At 48.8% G+C, this 21,268-nt stretch overlaps 1 protein-coding gene across 2 annotated transcripts in view; it reads left to right on the plus strand.

The window, feature by feature from the left end:
- ptprea (protein tyrosine phosphatase receptor type Ea) overlaps positions 1–21,268 on the plus strand; it is a 355,232-nt gene that overhangs the window by 96,633 nt on the left and 237,331 nt on the right. For both annotated transcript variants that reach the window (XM_038821516.1, XM_038821517.1), the window contains exon 2: positions 5,132–5,201. The gene's annotated coding sequence lies outside the window, so the exon portion shown is untranslated. The remainder of the gene's footprint in view (positions 1–5,131; positions 5,202–21,268) is intronic.

The raw sequence follows: 21,268 nt of genomic DNA on the forward strand, positions 1-21,268 counted from the left end.
CTGTCCAGATAGACACTGGTATCTGGCACCGGAGGGCAAGGACAGCCCAACACTCCCCAAAACCAGGTACTGGACTGATTGGACTCGGGAACACAGGATGGCCCATGGACCCAGTAGTATGGTGCTATCCATGAAGACCAGCATGCCATGAGATTGGAGGCATGAACCAGCTTACCCCGGCAGTGGCGAGACACGCATCATAAGCAACGCCGCACTATGACAGGCTTTGTTGCACTCACCTTAATGTCTCTTGCAAACTGAGGACCTCCTTGTGCACGTCACCCTTTATCAATCGGATTTTAGACTGACGTAATTCCACGCTGGCAAGATTGAAAGCCTGATAGGAAAATGACATTCATGAGATGCAAATAAATGCAAATAACATTCATGCCACCAGCCAGTTGGAGGACTGGCCATTAACCTGCCATTGGAAGAATTGCAACAGGATTTTACAACAGCAGGTTTCTGAATTTTTTGCTCCTGCAGGATTCTCTGCTTCAGCCCGCCACCAATGGATGGGATGGGAGAATTCCACCCTTTGTACCTGGATCTTTGTGCTGATCACTTTCTACCCCCAGCTCTCCTTTGTGTCTGGCTGTATGGCTTCTGTATCTCAACTTCCAATGGTACTGCCTCCAGGTCAAAGTCTGCCAGGAAACATCCACCAATATTTCTTGTGATCCAAGAAAATTACAATTGATTCCTTTGCAATTAAACTTTTTTTTTAAACATGGTGAAAAACAATAACACATTCCCCAAACATTTTAAAGATAATTCTAAATTTTACTTAATGTTGCCGCTCTCAGATCAAAGGCCATCACAGATAGGCTACCTTTACCAGTTCAATTAAATGACCAGAGACTTATTTGAGGGATTCTGTTTGCTGTTAATTTTCTCCTTTTCTCTCTTGATTACATTGGGGAATGGAAGTTCCGGCATCTTTCCCATGGAGACATTCTCTGACTGGTTCGGATAGGCTTGCGTACTGCGTCAAGATGTATTAAAAGAACTAAGGTTATTGTTTCTTAAATGTACTGCAAGCAGAATCGCTCCGAGCACTGCTGAAAAAATGAATTGCCCCCTTTCTGAAACAAGTGTTGGTCGCAGTGTGCGCACAGCCATGGCAAGAAGCCATGAAATTAACTTACCCCTCCCTCAAGTTGCGATACAAGTATTGTGTGAAGTGGCTTCACGAGAACATGTGTCTGTGTGGAAACAGTTGAAGATTCAATAAAGAGAAGAGGTGTTACCTTCTTAAGCGATAAGGCAAGGCACTCATTATCAGCCTAACAGCTGAAGCGCCGTTTTTGACAGCCTGGGCCACCATCTGTTAGACTCACCACCTTGCCAGTGACTTAATTCTTGAATCTTCCTGAACTGAAGGTATTGCATGCACCAGCTATGGATTGCATCTTCGCGAACACTGCACCATTTACTTCCATTTGAGGCTGTCAGCTAAATGACTGGATTCAGCAGTCCCTGGCTTGCAGGTCACAAATATTTTGAATTTACTTGCTGAATCTTTTAGTTTGCATTTTGAATATTGCATTCCAGTCCTACTCTAAGTGCAGATTCCAGCCTCCCTGCTCAGAGCCTTGAACTGATCTCCACTGTGTTTCTTTGTGTGAGTTAACATTGTTACCCACTCTATTGGCATTATCAACTGCAGGAGGAAATACTTAAAAATAGAATTAGAAATAGATTCCAGGTGCACTACGCCATTGGTCACTTTTCTGGTTGCAAATCCATATTTATTTGTATAACAAAGAAGCTAAGAGGATCCTGCCAAATTTGCTGGCAGCAGTCCTGTTACTGAATGTGTTGGGCCCACTAAAATAGATGGAGGCATTTAGATCAAGAAGAAAGAATTCAGCGACCACAGTTGTGCCTGACCAGGATCTGGGCGTGATGGGTGAATAGTGAGAGAGGGAAAACTAGAGATTTGCCGGGCACGAACCATTTTGCGATTCACCCAGTCTGCACCCGATAGCAAGTTCTGGATCATGCCCCAAAATAGCGAGAATATCATTACCTCTCATTTGCATTCATTTCAATCTGATTAACGAGATTGAAGTTGAATGCAGCGGCCTCCCTGGAATTATCCAACTCCCAGCAGGAAGTCAAGCGGGCATTGTTTAGTACTCCTTTGGGGCAGCAGGGTAGCATGGTGGTTAGCATAAATGCTTCACAGCTCCAGGGTCCCAGGTTCGATTCCCGGCTGGGTCACTGTCTGTGTGGAGTCTGCACGTCCTCCCCCTGTGTGCGTGGGTTTCCTCCGGGTGCTCCGGTTTCCTCCCACAGTCCAAAGATATGCGGGTTAGGTGGATTGGTCATGCTAAATTGCCCGTAGTGTCCTAATAAAAAAAGTAAGGTTAAGGGGGGGTTGTTGGGTTACGGGTATAGGGTGGATACGTGGGTTTGAGTAGGGTGATCATGGCTCGGCACAACATTGAGGGCCGAAGGGCCTGTTCTGTGCTGTACTGTTCTATGTTCTATGTTCTATAAAAGTGGGAATCTGGCACAATGGCTACTGAGGGGAAGTGAGGAGATGAGTAGCATTTTCCATTTTCCAGAATGCAGTTCAAAAGCACCGGAGCTGCTTGGTTGGGCTTGGTCGGGGGGGATGTTCCAGTGCTTTGCGTCTGTGAGGCCTTCAAGCCACCTTTAAATAACATGGAGACCCATCCACTGCTGCAGCCTGTCTGTCCTACCAAACTGTTCCAGGACAGTTGCTGCTCCCCTGAAAGTCAATTTCACCCCTTTGACTGTGAGCAGCCTCTAACTTCACAGCCGAAGGCCATTTCAAATGAGGAATTAACCTTGTTTGTTGTGAGAGCACTTCACAGCTGTGGGTTCTGTTTGCTGCTTGGTCCTGCTGGTAGCTGCAGATTTCTGGAGGCTGCTGCTGCTGTTTCCTTCCTTTTCTGCACCCGGAACGAAGGACAATTTTTCGAAGATACCTGGGTCCTGGGACACTGGGCTCAGTGGAATGTATGAATCCAGAAGGCAATCTGGTTTGAAGCATGAAGATGCTGTGAGACCCAGTGTGCTGCATTGTGATCCAAATGAGCCACCTGATGACGCCGTTGAAGAAATGTTTTTGCGGATTTATGACGCTTTTATTGCTCCCAATGCAGCTGGGGCTAAATATCCCACCCAACGGGTCCAAATGCTGACTTTAACCTTTGTCCGCTCAATTGCGCCGAGAGTGTTTCCCGCTGTGGAGGCTGACAGGAAAACACACCAATCTACTGGTCCTGACCCCTTTAGTTATGCAACTAGGTGCGTTGGGCTGTAATTCCGTGGCGGGGCAGGCAAAGATGGTGTATAGTCCACTGTCCTGTCTAGATGCCAGATTGAAAAAGCGCCCCAACATCACTGGCCCAGAAAGAAGGTGGATGACCTTAAAATGAAGGTAAATTTATGGGGCTAGAACATGGATCTCCTGAGAACAGAGATTGATCTCCGGGAATAGTCTGAGGCTGGAACGTGCTTCCCCTTCAGGACACTGAATTTGGAAGGTCCACCTGCAGATGCACCTCTGACACATTCCTGTTGTGTACCAGGATCCATGGTTGCCGGCGACCTCCATCCTAAACTCCGGAGACAGGTCCAGGCACTGATCAGATGTGCCCCGACACCTGCACACCACATTGTTCTGAACGGGATTCAAATGAAGTTCACGGCAGCCTCTGATAAGTTTTCCAACCTGCCATGGCAGCCATCAGCAGATGATCCCACTGTATAGTCACACCAACGTGGAACTGATTTTGGGCCTCCCTCCATATTTTCCTCCCCCCATCGAACCCACAGGTAGGGTCCTGGGAGAATTCTGCCCAATGTGTACTGCCTTCCGCAGAAGTAGCTGCTTATTTCTGGTCGCTGTTGGAGTGAGTGTTCACATTATCCATAAAGACAAGCAACCAATATTAGGGGCTGGATTCTCTTGTCCCCTATCCACATGTTTCTTGGTGGCGTGCCATTCGCTGGCGGCAGGATTCGCTCTTCCCACCTCTTGTCAATGGGAGACAATCCCATTGAAGTCACCCTGTGCCTCTGGGAAACTCACGGCATGGATTTGCTATTGCAGGCATGCCCATACTTCCTGTTCCCATTGGGAAACATTCAGATATAAAGAAATGAATTCTAACTTTCTGATGACTCATGCATGCAAATTATTTTTCTGGTACTCTTTATGCTGTGCAAGCAGTTCTATAATTTTTAACAGGACAGATAGCACAACACCAAGATTGTTACAAATCACTTGATTTAAAGACTTTATTTTTTTTTAATAAATTGAGAGTGCCCGATTCTTTTTTTCCAATTAAGGGGCAATTTAGTATGACCAATTCACCTACACTGTACACCTTTTTGGGTTGTGGAGGTAAGACCCACACAGCCATGGGGAGAGTCTGCAAACTCCACATGGGCAGTGACCCGGGGCAGGGATGGAACCCGGGTCCTTGGCGTTGTGAGGCAGCAGTGCTAACCACAGCGCCACAATGCTGCCTTTGTTTGAAGATGTATGTCATATAAACACAATGTAAGCCATGTAAAAAACAAATTCCTGTATTTTTTTTGCATAAGTTAAGTTTGCAATAACTTCCATATATTTTGTACCTTTGTTCCGAGATGCTTCATTGATGGACGGATGGAAAGCCAGAAATGATGTGATTATGGGGGTTCAGGTGCTTTTCATAGAATTTTAGAATGGTACAGTGCAGAAAGGGCCTGTGCCAGTTCTTTGAAAGGGCAATCTAATTGGACCCACTCCTTTGCCCTCTCCCCATTGCCCTGCAATTATTTGTTTGTCAAGTATTTATTTTTTTAAAGCGAACTGAAATCCTTTCATGTATCTTGTTCGTACCACGTTTCATGATTTTGGAATTGAAACTGTGGAAAGTTAAATCAATTTTCTGTTTACTTTTGTGCTATTATTGAGCTGATTAATTATAGAGGGTAGTAATCTAATACTGGGTTGATGTCATATGTCTTAGCTCAAAACCTCGGGATTTGTTTGGTTGCTAATCCACAAAAACTAACATATGTCATTGGTTACGGTATTTTTTATTGTGTCATTTTCCATGCTGTCATTCAGAAGTATAATTTTCCCCAAATTTCTGGTACACAGATTATGTGAGAAGATCAATGCTGATGAGAAATGGGAGCAAGTGCGACAAAGAATGTTGCAAGTAAATGAGGTGAGTGGTGTTCAAAGATGCATTTCTGTGTCAAGCAATTGTGCCAAATTTAGCTAGGAGTTTCAACTTTAGCGTGTGAAAGAACATGATAAGAATGAGGAAACTGCAGTTCCTATTGCTTGGAAATAGTACAGCTTCAAAAATAGATGATCACTTCTGTGATCAGAGATTTATGTCTTCAACTTTCTTAAGTCGGGTTTATGATGAACTTGCAGTTGAATACCCATGAGATCTATAACTTGTACCTAGCCAGGTCTCCCAGTAGCTATTGGAGTTGCACAAATTTACGTTATTACACTGGCTTTTTAAATTTCACAACTGAGATGTACCTTGGGATGAATATTCTTCTATGTTGAAGGCAGCACATGAATGCAATTTCTTGTTCTTGTGATACAGCTTATTTTTGGTCAAATGGCTAAGTAATAATAAAAGCGGGATTTGTGTTTCTAAATAAATGATTGTTGGAATGTTTGAACCGAGATGCTGGCTGCTTGCTAATTTGCCACTATCACTAAAGAATTTAGTATTCATGATCAATTTTGTCATGATGGAGGAAAAAAAACGTGGAACTATGCATAAAATATTGGACTTTAAAGAAGAGATGAGTTTTATTTTTTTGAATGGACACAAAGATGGCAGAGAGTGGACACACAAGCCACTGGCTGGATGGCTGCAGGAAGATTATAGACAGGACCATGGAACCTCTCCCTGTTTGCAGGCAAAGCACTTCTAAAAGCATCCAGAGACTGCTTACCATTGCATCTCAAGAGATCCTGTGAATAATACCTAGAAGGAATTATGGAGTATGCTTTCCATTTGGAATATACAAGGAATGGGTTAAAATGCAGCTGAAAGAGTTGCCCTAGTGTCTGTCTGTGTGTGCTCTGTGACAATAAGCATCTGGATGTTTCACACACTGAAGGTGGGTAATACAGTATTGGAAGTAGCCAGCAGTGCCCCTGCAAAATGACCATTTTTGCAAGTATATCCATTTCTCTCTGACTGTAGAAGTCAGCCCCAGCCAGCAAACGGATCACAGTTGAAAAGAGACTTGGGAGGTTCTCTGCCAAACCACAGAATACAGGAATCAAAGAACCAACTATTCGCTTGTTGAAGTCAACTCTACTGGAACTTTGAAACTGACTATCCACCTATCAAGTCTACCTACTGGAATTTCGAATCGTAATGACCGCAAGCTTCATCATCTACTCCTCACAAGTCAAAGACTTTTCCACATATCTTTTTACTTATATTTACTTGCTTTCGGCTCAATTCTCACTTCTAATCTGTATGGATATATCTGTACATGTTTTTCCATTTCTCCCTTTGTCTTTTTTTAGCAGTAAATTAACTCAAACTATCTTAACTCAAGAAAGTCTGATTAAATTGGTTGCTTTTAGAACATAACCATTGGGCTTGGAAAAGATACCCACGGGAAAGGGAACCTTTTAGATTAATTATCTTTGCTACTAACAGAGGAGGGTTGAATAAAGACAGGGAGGCACTTCAGGGACCCCCCCCCCCCCCCCCCCGCCCCGACCAGGTTTGTAATAATTTGTTGGGAACTGTATAAAGCTTGCTCAATAACATTCACGGGACAAATTAATGCATTCCCAGTGACTTGCATGGCACATGCACTGCTCAGTTTGAATCCAAGTAACTGACAGAAAGGTTCCAGATTGAGGGGTTGCTGATGAGAATGGGTGGCTTGCTCCTCGTGTCTGCTACATGGGAGAGAGAGGGTTTAAGTATTACATACCTTGTGCCCTCAAAGTTTTAAAGGGCATCAGATCAGCTCATTAGTGCCCAGTTATTTGACATGAAGAGTGCCATATTTACTGCAAAATGACATCCGCAATCCGCATACATATGTGTGGTATGAGCGCATTGGAAGCCATTTTGGTGAATGCATCGACCAACATGTATGTAGTGCCTTTGAAAACAGGAATCAAATTTTATTTCCCTGAGGGATCATATTGAGAGGAAGAAAAACTTTTGAATTTAATTCTGTCATGGTTTTCGGAAGCTCTGTTTTCATTGATGGGTGGGTAATGAATGGGGTGATAACGTTTTCAGAAAGAGATATGATGATAGAGAAGAACCAACTATTAAAAATGTCAGCGCTGCTGCCTCTCGGCACCGAGGACCCGGGTTCGATCCCAGCCCTGGATCACTGTTTGTGTGGAGTTTGCATATTCTCCCTGTGGTCTCACTCCACCAAGCCCACAATGTTGTGCAGGATAGGTGAATTGGCCATGCTAAGTTGCCCATTAATTGGAAAAAAAAGAATTGGGTACTCTAAATTTATTTTTAAAAATATCAGCATTGGAGCAGTTATTAATCAAAGTGACAAATCTCATCGAAAGGGCAGCCAACCCTGGATTCAGTTCATAGCGGACCTTTGCAGAGATCGGAAATGCATCAAAATGTCTGGAAATCATGAGTCAAGAGATCAGGCACACTGGAAAAGAACTATTAAAATCGAGGTTGACCTTGAATACACTTTATTTTACAAACCGGGCAAAATGGTTCCAGATTACTACGGATGCTGAATTTATAACCACCGATGGGCTTATGTTGCCTGTCAATTGAAAAGTTTCTAGGCGCGATTCTCCGCAAATGCGACGAATTGTAAAGGCTGCCATGAAACTGGCCTTGTTTCATGGCAGCCTCCGCGCCCCCACCCGGGACCCGATTCTCCCCCCGCCGGGCGGGGCTAGCAGCGGGGCCCCGTGAAGCACGGCATCGCGGACTTAGCGACCGTCGCTAAGTCTGCGCGCCAAGTGTCACGCCGGCTGACGCGCACGATGACGTCAGCCGCGCATGTGCGGGTTGGACGGCTCCTACCCGTGCATGCGTGGGGCCATCATCTCCCTAGGCCGCCCCGCGGACTGATCCTGCGGGGCGGCGGAGGGAGAAAGAACGCACTGCCCCCCTTGGCACGGCTGTGGTACTGCCGTGGCAATCGGGGCCCTGGATGCCCAGAACGGGCATGTTGCGGCCGTTTTTACGACGGCAGCAAGCAGGTGTGTTTGCTGCCGTAAAAACAGTCGTAAAGGCCTGGCACTCGGCCCATCGGCCTGGGGAGAATTGCTGTTCGCCGTAAAAAACGGCGAGCAGCGATTCGTGTCGTGGGGCGGCCGTGGGGGGGGGGGAGAATAGCGGGAGGGCGTGAAAAATGTCGGGGACGCACTCCCGCTATTCTCCGACATGTCGTGGGCAGCGGAGAATCGCCCCCTCGGTTTATCACCAAAATACAATTCCCAATTTACAACAATAAACAACCCACCCACCACCACAAGATTACAAGGAATTTAGGGGGAACAGAGCCTTTCTCCACTGGCTGTTGCACTTGAAGACATTCTCGGTTCTGGACTTGTTCTCAGCCTTGTAACTGGGTTTCTGGCCATCTCCTCCTTCCTCTGTTTAAAATATTTATTCCCCTCACCCTCAGAATCAGAAGCAAAGGGAACAAGGTAATCCTGCATTGTGATCACCAAGCTTGATTTCGGGCCCTGTCCAATTTCAGGGCCTACATTTCTTCAACACTAATTCTTTACTTCAGCCACCCCTGAGGCAGTCCTGCTGTGTTCTAGACATGTAGCCTACAAAGTAGCTACAACAAAATGCTGGAAATACTCAACAGGTCAGACAGCACCTGTGGAGAGAGAAACGGATTTAATGTTTCGAGTCGATGAATGGCCAACATTGACCTGAAACGTCAGCTCTGTTTCTCTCCACAGATACTGTGTGACCTGATGAACTCTCTGAACTTTAATCGATGCCCTGCATTTTTGTTGTTCTTTCTTCCTCCATACTGTCTGAGAAGGACCTACTTTTGTTCGAACAAACTATTTGGGTCTATACGCCCAGAGTTGGCTACAAGCAGACTCATTCAGCATACCTTGTTCTGGCAAACTTGTGGGGCGGGATTCTCTTGTTGGCCGATGCCGAAATCGGGAAAGGCAATTGGGCGGAGAATAGATTCCGATGTCAAAATCGTGGCAGGCGACACCAAATCACACCGTGGGATGGTGGGTAAATCCCACCGACCATCCTGACTTGGAACTGTATCTTCATTCCTGCACTGGCGCGGGATCGGAATTCTGGAACTCCTCCCCCCACAGCACTGTTGTTGTATGTACACCACATGGACTTCGGTGGTTGAAGAAAGTGACTAACCACCACGTTCTTGAGGGCAATTAGAGCCTTGCCAACAGCGCCCACAAAAGGAGAGACTTTTAAAAAGGCTGAATAGCAAATTGGTAAATATAATAATTTCTTTCCTCATAAGAATAAGTGTACCTATTCTAAATAATGCACTTTGGTGCAGAATTTATAATATTGTCCATTGATGAGAAACAGTTGTAACAATATACAGCATGGGCAGGCACGGTAGCTCAGTGGTTAGCACAGTTGCTTCACAGCTTCAGGGTGCCAGGTTCAACTTCCGGCTCGGGTCAATGTCTGTGCGGAGTCTGCATGGTCTCCTCGTGTCTGTGTGGGTTTCCTCCGGGTGCTCCTTTTCCTCCCACAGTCCAAAGATGTGCAGGTTAGGTGGATCGGCCATGCTAAATTGCCCCTAGTGTCCAAAAAAGGTTAGGTGGGGTTACAGGGATAGGGTGAAGATGTGGGCTTAGGTAGGGTGCTCTTTCCAAGGGTCGGTGTAGACCCGATGGGCCAAATGGCCTCCTTCTGCACTGTATGGATTCTATGGTACTATGGTACCCAGATGATTAATCCAAAATGTAAGAAAATGCAATGTCAAAAACTAACTTTCAGAAGAACGATTCTTGTTAAAGACATTTTATTTTGCATTGATGCCAAATATTTTCATATATAAAAGAACACTTTATGTAAAAACAAAAGGGACGATTGTATCTTACTCCTACACAGCATATTGGCAGTTGAGCGAGGTGTTGACTTGCTGATTCCTCTTTGGAAGCATGCGGTAACAGGCTCTGAGGGAGTGGGTGTGGGTGAGCAGACACTAATTGCATTGTTGATAACAGAACTCAGAGAACTGTTTCTTTTCGCTTGCTGATGTTTAATTTCAGCTTTCTCAACAAATTGTGAGAATTAATGTTTCAAAATGAACTTTTGTTTATCCTACAAATATAGTATTCTCGGCAAGAAAAGGTATCTAATGTGCATGAAAGAGGGTACCATGCAGGTACTGGTATAATTGTAGATTCACCAGTGGCTGAATCTAGCAGCACAGTATCCTGGGCGGGATTCTCTCAGCCCGGGGCTGGGCCGGAGAATCCCCGCGACTGGTGCGAATCGCGCCACGCTGCCCCGATGCCAGCACGCGATTCTCCGCAGAGCGGAGAATTGCCGCCATTGGCGCTGGCGTGGTTGGTGCGGCACCGGTCGTGGGCCGCTCTACGCAACCGGCCCGCTGATTCTTGGCCCGGAATGGGCCGAGCGGCTGTCGTGAAAACGCTAAGTCCCGTCGGCGCTGTCCACACCTGCTCTCAGCCGGCGGGACCTCGGTGTGGAAGGGTCGGGGGGAAGCCTGTGGGGAGGGGGGGCCCGACCCTGGGTGGGGGGGGGGCCTCCGATGTGGCCTGGCCCGCAACCAGGGCCCACAGATCGGCGGGCCAGCCTCTCTTCTGGGGGCCTCCTTTCCTACGCCCCGGCCCCTGTAGTCCTGCGCAATGTTGTGTCGGGGCCAGCAGATTGAAGGAAGCCACTGCGCATGCACGCGTTGGTACCGGCGCCACTGCGCATGTGCACGTTGGTGCCACTGCATGCGCGGATCCCGTTCATGTAGGGATCAGCAGCCGGAGCAGCGTTAACCGCTCCAGTGCCTTGCTGGCCCCCTGTAGGGGCCAGAATTAGTCGTGGGGTCGGCCCGTACACACCGTTGTAAAACGCAACGGCGTTTACGACAGCCTGGACACTCTGCCGTGGGATTAGAGAATCCCGCCCCCTGTACCTAATTGGAGTCACAAAGAAATGTTGAATCTACCTTAATGATGTAAATTTTCAGGAGCAATATGGCTGCTGTACACGGTGATTATGTGAATCTCTGGCTTTGGGAATCATGGGTCATCAGATCGTGAGAGAAATGGGCCTTCAAAGCCTCGTATCCTCTGCTCTAGCACTGTTGTTGATCTCTTCTTCTGGCCTCAGTAACGTACCTGAGGTCAGAGTGGGATCATTAGATTTTCGGATATCTGTACCAGCATGTTCAATATTCATTGTAGAGTTGTGGAAGAGTTTGCCTCGGTGGCAGTCACTGATTTCCCTTCCATGTCACTTGACCCAACAAGAGTGCAGCTCTCCAGACCATTGTTCCTTTGGTAAGATGGAAAAACATCAGGAATCATTTCCCGAGTCTTCCAGACCGTGACCCAGGTGGTTCAATGATATGGATAGATCACTTGCCACAAATCTCGCACTTCCAAGTTGTGCCTAATTTTGCTCACCTCTCAGGCCTCACATTACCATTCAAGTCCCTTTCTACCATTTCCAGCTACAATCCAGGCCTTGCAAACATTCGGGTCATTTTGAACTTGTTTAAGTTTGAATACTTCATTGTTGCGGCACTTCGTTATTTGCATATTATGCAGTGAATTTACTCATAGCCTTTTTAAATAAAATTTGAATGCAGAAGAATGCTAATGACAAAGTTAGGTCTGTATATCTTTGCAGTAGTTGAAACTGTTTGAGCTCAAACATTGGATCTATTGAAAGCACAGTTAATTTAAAGGTTAGCTAGGGATCGATTGGCTGCTTTCTGTTGCATAATAGATCTAAATTTAGAGCCCTCTCCAGAGTGTCCACGCCGTTGTAAACGCTGTTGCGTTTTATGATGGCATGAAAGGGCCGCTGTCAGGAGTAATTATGGCCCCTACAGGGGGCCAGCACGGCGCTGGAGTGGTTCATGCCACTCCAGCTGCCGCTCCTGGCGTGAACTGGGCGCCGCAGAATCCGCCGGCACCAATGCGTGCATGCGCGGTGGCCTCCTTCAACGCACCGGCCACGGCGCAACATGGTGCAGGAGTACAGGGGCCGACGCATAGGAAAAGAGGCCGGGGGACAGAGAGGCCAGCCAGCCGATCGGTGGGCCCCGATTGCGGGCCAGGCCGCATTGGATGCTCTCCTGGGGTCGGAGCCCCCCTCCCCCTCCTCCACCCCAACAGGTCGCCACCCAACCCTTACAGAGTTCCTGCCGGCTGTGAGCAGGTGTGGACGTCGCTGGCGGGACTCAGCATTTTACTGCGGCCGCTTGGCCCATCCCGGGCTGAGAATCGGCGGACCGGCCGCGTAGAACGGCCTGCAACTGGCACCGTGCTAAACACGCTGGCACCAATGGCGCCGATTCTCCGCAGAGCGGAGAATCGCATGCCGGCTTGGGGCGGGATGGCCCGGTCGCGGGGATTCCCCGGCCCGGCCCCAGGCTGAGAGAATCCCGCCCAGAAGAATGGGGTTTCAAAATCTAATGTTTATTTCAAATTTTCTTTGAAATAAGTTTAATTGACTAAAATTTGAATTTTATTTGATCTTTTAAAACTTAAAGCAATGGTTGTGACTGAGGAAAACAAAATTTAATCTAAAATATGTAAGTATTGGCACCCTTCAAGTAAAGTAATTATCTCTTTTAGCAGCATGGTAGCTCAGTGGTTAGCACAGTTGCTTCACAGCTCCAGGGTCCCAGGTTCGATTCCCGGCTTGGGTCACTGTTTGTGCGTCTGCACGTCCTCCCCGTGTGTGCGTGGGTTTCCTCCGGGTGCTCCGGTTTCCTCCCACAGTCCAAAGATGTGCAGGTTAGGTGGATTGGCCATGCTAAATTGACCTTAGGTTAGGTGGGGTTACTGATCAACGGAGATAAGGTGGAGGTGTGGGCTTAAGTGGGATGCTATTTCCAAGATCCGTGCTGACTCGATGGGCCAAATGGCCTCCTTCTGCACTGTAAATTCTATTAAGTTCAACACCTCCATTTTCTCATTGGAATTTTAATTTTTGGAGATCTAGGATTGTAAACCTTTTCATCCCATTTGTCCCTCCTCAAAACAATTGAGATTGAATGTGGAGATTCAGAAATTTCCTCAGCCAGATTTCACATCAGACCAGGGAATGGGTTGCTTACTGTTGCGACTGTACATAGCCCACCTGTATGGAAAGCACTAACATACTATTACCACCTCCTTATTGTAGTCATAGGTGATTAAGAGGATTGCAACTTCTGTTTTTTTCTCAACTTCCCCAGTGTTTTGGAGATTGAAAACCACATTTATTGCACAGACTGTAACTGCAAAACTGTGAGCAAACAAAACAAGCGTTGTTATTCCCAAAGAAACATTCAGTCACCCTGTCTAGTCCCTGTCTCGTGCAGTGACAGCAATTTGCAAGCTTGTATATTTATTGTTAATTGCTCTGTTGGATCACAATCATCCAAATGGCAAAGTTATGCACCTCATAAACATTGAGTAAACCAGTTTCTAGCCCTAAATAATACCAGTAGGCTCTACTTTTTACTCGTTCATCTACTCTTCAACTTATTAAGAATACATAAAATCTTGTACATTCAACATAATTAGTCCTGTTTTTATTAGGTCGTACAGTTCTAGGCTACAATGAAAAGACTGCAAGAATTATTTTTCATGCCATTGTCTTGCCCCTCAAGCTCTTTCGACAACATTGAAATTACAGGAAGGATTTGCGTTGAGCTTTGGGATCCTAAAGTTAGGGTCAAATACGGTCAGAATCCCCCTGACTGTGAAGGGAAAAAGTCAACTTGCATTGAAGGGCAGCACAGTAGCATAGTGGTTAGCACAATTGCTTCACAGCTCCAGGGTCCCAGGTTCGATTCCGGCTTGGGCCAGTGTCTGTGCAGAGTCTGCACATCCTCCCCATGTGTGCATGGGTTTCCTCCGGGTGCTCCGGTTTCCTCCCACAGTCCAAAGACGTGCAGGTTAGGTGGATTGGCCATGATAAATTGCCCTTAGTGTCCAAAATTGCCCTTAGTGTTGGGCGGGGCTACTGGGTTATGGGGATAGGGTGGAGGTGTTGACCTTGGGTAGGATGCTCGTTCCAAGAGCCGGTGCAGGCTCGATGGGCTGAATGGCCTCCTTCTGCACTGTAAACTGTAAAAACAATTCCCCGAATTGGCCAATTAGAGGTTCCAGTGCAGCCATTTGACCAATTAAGATGGCAAGAAGGCTCTCAAAGTTGGGTTACAAGTTGGGTCCCCCCAGCACTGAAGAAGCAGTAGGCTATCTTTTCAAGGAAGAGAGGGAGAGAGAGCGCGTGTCCATCTTTTAACATTTCAAATAAAAAATAGACTGAGGAACTGGGCCTCCGTTGTGGGGAGTAACCCCTCTACAGGAAAGCTGGTGGCTGCAGCTGTGACTAAGCAGGCAGGTGTGACCTCACAACCTGCCTGGAATGTTGGCGCACCAGCTTACCCCCAACATCAGTCTGCCACTGGGAGGCAGCCCACAGGCAGCTGACGGTAGTTCCGAGCTCCTCCAGGGGCCTGGAAGTGACGAGAAAATTGTAGTCTCTCAATGGGCCTGAAGTGGCCCACGAATCAGGTTAATTGGCTACCTGCCACCTAAGGGAGGATAGCCCTGCTGCCTCCCATCCCATCTCTGGGAAAAAGTCCTGGGGTGGGTTTGAATCAGCAAACTGGCACAAAAGCAAACAGCATGAGCTTTCACACCAACTTGTCTTATCCTATTGGGGCTAAAAATACAGCCCTTTGTTGGGATTTGATTTGGCAACCACCAGTTGTATAGCAGTCCCTTCTTTTTATGTGTCCGTTCTCCACATGATCAGAAATGCCAGCAGGGAAAATTAGATTATAGGTAGCTTTATAGCCGAGACAAATCCCGTTCTTATGTCGTCATTAAAACCACTGGCCAAACAGGAGAGAAATCTGGGCGACCCCCCCCCCCCCCCCCCCCCCCCCCTCCGGGGTCGGAGAATCCCCGGGGGCTGGCGCGAATCCCACCTGCAGCCCCGCGCCGGCTGCAGTATTCTCCGGTGCCGTTTTTCGGGCGGGAACGGGATTCATGCCACGCTGGTCGGGGGCTGTTGGCAGCAGCACCCCCCTCCCCCCCGGCGATTCTCCGGGCCCCGATGGGCCGAGCGGCCGTCCATTTTTGCCAGTCCCACCGGTGTGGGTTACGCATGGTCCCAGATGGCGGAACCTGGCAGCTAAGTCGGCGCATGCGGTCATCGAGGGGGCGCGGGGGGATCTGAACCCGGGGGGGGGGGGGGGGGGGCCCACATGGTGGCCCGGCCCGCGATTGAGGCCCACTAATCTGGGCGCGGGCCTGTTCCGTGGGGTCACTTCTTCCTTCCGTGCCAGCCCCTGTAGGGCTCCACCGTGGCCGGCATGGAGAAGAGAACCCCCGTGCATACGCCGGCAGTTCCGCGCATGCGCGAGATCACGCCGGCCCTTCTGCGCATGCGCAAACTCGCGTAGTCATTTCGCGCCGCCTGAAGTGGTGCCAACCCCTTCACCGTTCACCTTGGCCCCGAAAGTGCGGAGAATTCCGCACTTTCAGGGGCTGTTGAGGCCGGAGTGGTTGGCGCCGGTTCTCCTGCCGGCATGGGGGCTTAACTCCCAGAAGGGAGAATCCTGCTTGTGTCGGTCATTATCCAGGAATTCTGAAACCGATCACAGCACTCATTATTCCAATGTTGCTGATTGTGGAGGGCACCAGAGATGTTTCTCTTCTATATTACTGCAGTACTGATGGAACAAACCCACCATATCAAAGCAACTTCCTATCAAAAATTAATTTTTTTCGTGCTGTATCACATGACATGGAAGAGTAGCTTTCTCATTATTTATCCCCTATTTTTGAATAATGTAACCTCAAAGGCAAATATGTTCACTAATCTCGCTCATTCTGTCTGGGCTTTCCAATCCAAAACACCCAATTATGTTACCAACTGCCGATATTTAAACATGACAAAAATTGACAGATTATATTGGTGTTGGAATTAGGGTTAGTTGTCTCATTTGTTTTTCAAAAGCTTTGTCGTGATTCAACTTTTCCATTTACAAATTGACTGCAGCATCTCATCTTAGAATAGGAATGATTTAAGGTTTCTCAAGAAGCTGCATGATTTTTGCAGCAATAAGTTCCACTTTCATTCTAAGAACAAGGACTAAACTAGTAATAATATATCACACACATCCAGGGGACAGCTTCCACTTCAGTTAGATGACAGTGACCATTGCATTGCTTCTATTTTAGTGTCCAGAAGCTGCGAGCTCTCTGGGAAACACTTCTGCTTTTTGTGAAGGTGGGTTCGAGTTCCTTCCCAACAGTCGCACCCAGGCAGTTAAGTCAGTTATTGTGCAATCAAAGGGAAAATGTAAAATGTCAGCATTCAGGGGAATGCTACGCTCCAAACCATGGCAATAATTCCGTGCCAGGTGTATTGGCATAGACACAAATATAAATGGATCAGTGGAATGAAGATTTAACCAGAGTTATGAATGCAAATATTTGACCAGCATTATATTGCATTGCAATAATATCCTCATGGCTCACTTTCTTCACATGCTGCCACAAAATACATTTTAAAAAACATATCACACAAATGTTACAAATCAAATATTCCCAGAAAATGCATAGGGCACGATTTAACTAAATGGGAACAGCAGAAGTCTCATAGTGAGCACGTTTAGCTGCGTGTTTCCCAGCGCTCACAGCACCCAGAAACAGAAGGCTATAAAACGCGACTCGCGTTTGATAAGGGGTCTCAATGGGCAGAGCACAGCCAAGGCTGCACATAACCCTGTTTTGTACACTGAGGAGCTCGCTCCGCTCACCCGAACTCCTTAGTGCAGCGGGAGATCGAGATGCCATTTACAAATGGTGTCCCGATCGCCAAGGCCCCTGAAGCAACCCCTGATCTCTCCTCAAGCCATAGTGCACTATGGGAGCCCGAGGGCTCTCAGGTGAGGGAGATTGATCCCAAACCTCTGGTAACTCAGAAATCTGCACATTAAAGTGAGACTAGCTGTCTTGCTTTAATATGCCGATTTGCTAAAAAGTGATCCTACCCACAATGGGCCGGATTCACGTCGCAACGTCTCGCATGTTCTCTTCAACTCTTGTGAAGAGCATTGGCACTGACTGGGGAAGATACAACAACCTGTGGCTGACGTCTGTTTCTGTTTGATAGTTTATTCAAGAGATTGGAAGGAAGTGCATGAAACAAACTTGAAATGAAAAATGTAAATGAAAATCATTTATTGTCACAAGTAGGCTTGAAATGAAGTTACTGTGAAAAGCCCCTAGTCACCACATTCCGGCGCCTGGTCGGGGAGGCTGATACGGGAATCAAACCGTGCTGCTGGCCTGCCTTGGTCTGCTTTCAAAGCCAGCGATTTCGCCCTGTGCTAAACAGTTGGGGATGTCCATGAGAAAATAGTCGTATGTGTCAGAGATGAGGGATGCAAGAACAGTGTTTGGAGGAGCGCAAATGAGATGGAAGAGAAAAAGGGATGATCGATGGTACTAAGCTGTGATGAATGGTTACTGTATCCGTAACACCATATAGGTGATGCCCCTTTAAGACCGAGTTTGGAACCCTGGGGGACTCCGCCTCTGGCTCCTCCCACCAGGGAGCCGAATTTAAGGTGGCGCTCTGTAGGTGGCACTCAATAAGCACACATCTCAGTAACTGGTTAGTTCTCTGCCTATTAAAGCCTTCATTTACCATTCCACCCTCTCGTGTTAATAAGCAGATTACGTTAGGATGGACGCCCGTCTCAAGCCAGAAAAGCCCAACCCGGAAGCACGGACACCAGAGGCCAAATAAATGTTTAAGTACTGGCTCCGCTGCTTCGAGGCCTACCTGGAATCCTTGGAAACTCCCGTCCTAAGGCCCCGCAAGCTGCGCCTACTCCACACCCGGGTGAGCCATAGAATCTCCGCCATTAAACCAAGAGCAGAGTGGTGCAGCGGAAGCGTGCTGGGCCCATAACCCAGAGGTGGGTGGATCGAAACCATCCTCTGCTATTTATTTTGGGCAGCACGGTAGCATAGTGGTTAGCATAAATGCTTCACAGCTCCAGGGTCCCAGGTTCGATTCCCGGCTAGGTCACTGTCTGTGCGGAGTCTGCACGTCCTCCCCGTGTGTGCGTGGGTTTCCTCCGGGTGCTCCGGTTTCCTCCCACAGTCCAAAGATGTGCGGGTTAGGTGGATTGGCCATGCTAAATTGCCCATAGTGTCCTAAAAAGTAAGGTTAAGGGGGGGTTACGGGTATAGGGTGGATACGTGGGTTTGAGTAGGGTGATCATTGCTCGGCACAACATTGAGGGCCGAAGGGCCTGTTCTGTGCTGTACTGTTCTATGTTCTATGTTCTATGATCGAGAAGGCGACCACTTACGACGAGGCGATTGAGATCCTGCAAAAGCGTTTCGTCAAACCCATAAATGAGGTACATGCACGGCACCTGCTCCCCACCTGCCGGCAGCGTTCAGGGGAAACGCTGGACGAGTACGTGAAAAAGCTTACCACGCTCGGCAGGAACTGCAACCATCAGGACGTGAGGGCGGAAGTCCACATCCGAGACACGTTTGTGTCCGGCATCTGTTCCACCTATATCAGGCAGCGACTCCTCGAAAATGGAGCTAAAGACCTTCAGGACACGGTAACGTTCGCCACCTGACTGGAAGTGGCCCGCCACAACCTAGGCACATACCCCGCAGACCCTGCGAGCCCCCCGTCGGACTTCCCCAGACTCGGCCACGCTATGGGCCTGCGTCACGCGGCGACCCGCCCAGACCGGGGGCACACCGTGTTATTTCTGTGGGCAGGGCCAGCACCCACGTCCACACTGCCCAGCCCGCTCCGCCATCTGCAGCAACTGCAGGAAGAAGGGGCATTTCGCGCGGGTCTGCCTGGCCAGGCCCAAGACCCAGAAACAAAAAGATCACCAGGCCGAAAATCAAGTTCACAGGGCCGCAGGCCCCGCAACACGGAGGTGCTCCAGCCGGACATGCCTCTTTCTGACGCGTCATCGGCCTCGTGCAAGTCATGGGGGTGGCCATTTTGGCGGCGGCCATCTTCTAGACCCGACACGTGCGACCGATGGCGGCGTACCTTTTGTGAATCCAACTCGGCTGAGGACTCGGACCCGCAATTGGGAGCAATCACCCTCAACCAATCGCGGCCAAAGCACTTGCAGAATTCCATGATGCAGGTCTTCGACTCCGGGAGCACGGAGAGCTTTATCCACCCAGAAACGGTAAGGCGCACTTATCCCGCCTCCCAAACCATAGCCCGCGCCTCCGGGTCCCACTCGGTCCAAATCACGGGGTATTGTATTGCGGATCTCACGATCCAGGGTGCTGAATATGCCCGTTTCAAGCTCTATATCCGCCCTCATCTCTGTGCCCCCTTGCTGCTCGGTTTGGATTTCCAATGCAGCCACCGAAGCCTGACCCTGAAGTTCGGCGGACCCTTGCCCCCCTCACGGTATGCAGCCTTGCAACACTGAAAGTTGCACCCCCCTCACTATTCGCGAACCTCACCCCCGACTGTAAGCCCATCACCACCAGGAGCCGGCGGTACAGTGCCCAAGATGTGACTTTTATCAAGTCAGAGGTCCAGCGTTTACTGACAGAGGGGGTCATCGAGGCTAGCAACAGCCCATGGAGAGCACAAGTGGTGGTAGTCCTATCAGGGGAAAAGAAACGGATGGTCATGGACTACAGCCAGACCATAAACCTCTTCATGCAGCTCGATGCGTACCCCCTTCCGCGCATAGCAGAGATGGTCAATCAGATCGCTCAATATCGTGTATTCTCCATGTCGACCTCAAATCCGCCTACCACCAGCTCCCTATCTGACCAGAGTAGCCGGCTGGCTCTTCCACTTCCTCAGGGTCCCCTTCGGCATCACAAATGGGGTTTCCGTCTTCCAGAGGACGATGGACCAAATGGTGGGCCAGTACGGCCTGCGGCTACTTACCCATACTTGGACAATGTCACCATCTGTGGCCATGATCTGCAGGACCATGACACGAACCTTGAAACGTTCCTCCAGACCGCCCGGGCCCTCAACCTGACCTACAAAAAGGAAAAATACGTTTTCCACACAACCCGACTAGCCATCCTCGACTACGTCGTGGAAAACGGGGTCCTAGGTCCCGACCTTGATCACATGCGCCCCCTTAAGGAACTTCCCCTTCCCCGTAGCCTCAAGGCCCTCAAACGGTGCTTGGGGCTTTTCTTCTATTACGCCCAGTGGGTCCCCAGATATGCGGACAAAGCCCGGCCACTCATAAAGACCACAACATTTCCCCTGACAGCTGAGGCCTGGTCGGCCTTCAGTCGCATCAAGGCTGACATCATCAAGGCCGCTATGCATGCGATGGACAAAACCATCTCTTTCCAGGTTGAGAGCGATGCGTCGGACATCGCCCTGGCTGCTACCCTCAACCAGGCAGGCAGGCCAATAGCATTCTTCTCCGGAACCCTCACCGCCTCTGAGATTCGGCACTCCGCAGTCGAAAAGGAGGCACAAGCCATTGTGGAAGCTGTGCGGCACTAAGGCATTACCCAGCTGGTAGGAGATTCACCCTCGTTACCGACCAAGCCTTCATATTTGATAACGCACAAAGGGGCAAAATTATAAACGATAAAATCTTGAGGTGGAGGATCAAACTCTCCACCTACATGTACGATATCAAGTATGGTCCTGGGGAGCTCAATGAGCCCCCAGATGCCCTGTCCCGTGGCATGTGCGACAACACGCAGGAGGATCACCTGCGGGCTATCCACAATAAACTCTATCACCCGGGGCTTACCAGGCTCGCCCACTTTATCAAGTCCCGCAAGCTACCTTACTCCACTGCGGAGGTCAAGGCCATGTCTAGGGCCAGCCAGATCTGTGCGGAGTGCAAACCTCACTTCTACCGGCCAGACAAGGCCCGCCTGGTAAAGGCCTTGGGGTCCTTTGAGCGACTAAGCGTGGACTTCAAAGGCCCCCTCCCGTCCACCAACCGCAATATCTACTTCCTAACTGTCATCGACTAGTTCTCCCGCTTCCCATTCGTCGTCCCTGTCCCGACATGACCTCGG

The sequence above is a fragment of the Scyliorhinus canicula genome, chromosome 16 (genome assembly GCF_902713615.1).
Source record: "Scyliorhinus canicula chromosome 16, sScyCan1.1, whole genome shotgun sequence".
Taxonomy (NCBI): Eukaryota; Metazoa; Chordata; class Chondrichthyes; order Carcharhiniformes; family Scyliorhinidae; genus Scyliorhinus; species Scyliorhinus canicula.